Source organism: Myotis myotis, unplaced genomic scaffold (genome assembly GCF_014108235.1).
Source record: "Myotis myotis isolate mMyoMyo1 unplaced genomic scaffold, mMyoMyo1.p scaffold_m19_p_2, whole genome shotgun sequence".
In the NCBI taxonomy this organism is placed as follows: Eukaryota; Metazoa; Chordata; class Mammalia; order Chiroptera; family Vespertilionidae; genus Myotis; species Myotis myotis.
This window is the reverse complement of record NW_023416324.1, coordinates 28,031,370-28,032,739: the sequence shown is the minus strand read 5'-3', so window position 1 is coordinate 28,032,739 and position 1,370 is coordinate 28,031,370. Positions and strand designations below refer to the sequence as shown.

Sequence of the window (1,370 nt, the reverse complement as noted above, 5' to 3'; positions counted from 1 at the left end):
AAGGAAGCTGGAGGGAACGCAGGAGAAGGGAGTGTAATGCTAAATGATGATAGAAGGTAGGTAAGGGGAGGCCATTTAAGGAGTTGGCTCTTTATCCCAGGAGCAATGGGAAGTTAGTAGAGGGTTTTAATGGGAGTGACATGGTAAGATGGGAGAAGGACAGAGCTATGCAGTAAGATCAGTTAGGAGTTCCTCAGGAATCCAGATGAGAGGTACTAATAAGGGTTTGAAACATGGTGGTCAATGATGTGGACCAGCAACTAACTACCAACAGGTAGAAGAGTCCCTGGACCTCATCAGACTCAGCTTGGATGAGCGGATTTATGTGAAAATGAGAAATGACAGAGAGCCTTGAGGCAGATCACCTGCTTATGGTCAACATTTAAATATGGTATTAGAAGATTTGGAAGAAACTGTGACTACTACAGAAATTGATGAAGAAACATATGAAGAGATATAAAAATCAACAAAATGGCATGTTCCAATGCTCTTTGTGGGGGGATGGTGTTGTACTAGTTGCCCCTCCATGGAGAGTTGGCTGAGACAAATAATTTATCTTGCATGGAAATTAGGAGACTTTGTACGAGTGTTTCTTTAAATGTAGAAGATATTGAAAAGAGAAACCTGTGTAAATTTTGATATTAAGAAATGAGTAAGGAATCTTCCACTCCTGAAATGAGTTGATTTGCAGATAACTCACAAATTCTTAAGTTAAATGGCACTTTTATTTTTCTCCAATCCTTCCAGTAAATGTGATCACCAAGATGCAGCCCTCTTTTTTAGGAGTTGATTTGCTCTACTCATTTTTTCCCCCCGGACAATTTCTGAATTTTTAAATTTAAATTAAATGTCTCCTTTTTTTATTTTTTTTTAAATGCAAAAAAAAAAAAAAAAAAAAGGAGGTAATAATGGCTTGGACCAGCAAGGCATCAGTAGAGGTGAAGAGAAGGGGGTAGAGGAAAGAGATGCTTTGGAGGTAAAATTAACAGGATTTGGTGATGGTTCCTAGGATTCTGGCTTGCCTATTTGGTGGCAAATTCACCGAGACAGAGAAGAGTGGAAAGGTTCACAGAGTGTGATCATGAGTTAGGTCTTGGACATGTTGGGACTGAAGTGCCATTGAGACACTGAGGTAGAGATGTTTACTAGGTAGTGGGCTGGGCTCCTGTTGGTCGGGAGCTTAGATAGGACGTTCTCCAGGATGGAGACATAAAGGTGTGAATCATCACCAAATGGATTGCAGTCAAAGTTGTAGGCAGGGATGAGATCACCGGGGGAAAAGTCCACAGGGAGTGAGCGCAAAGGCTTAGGAATAGGCCTTGAAGAGCATGAGTATTTAATGACTGAATGGAGGAGGATGGCCCTGCAAA

The 1,370-nt window shown here is 41.1% G+C and overlaps 1 pseudogene; it reads left to right on the top strand.

Moving 5' to 3' along the window:
• The first annotated feature begins 233 nt into the window (after positions 1-233).
• LOC118675112 lies at positions 234-542 on the top strand (annotated as a pseudogene).
• The last annotated feature ends 828 nt before the right edge of the window (positions 543-1,370 follow it).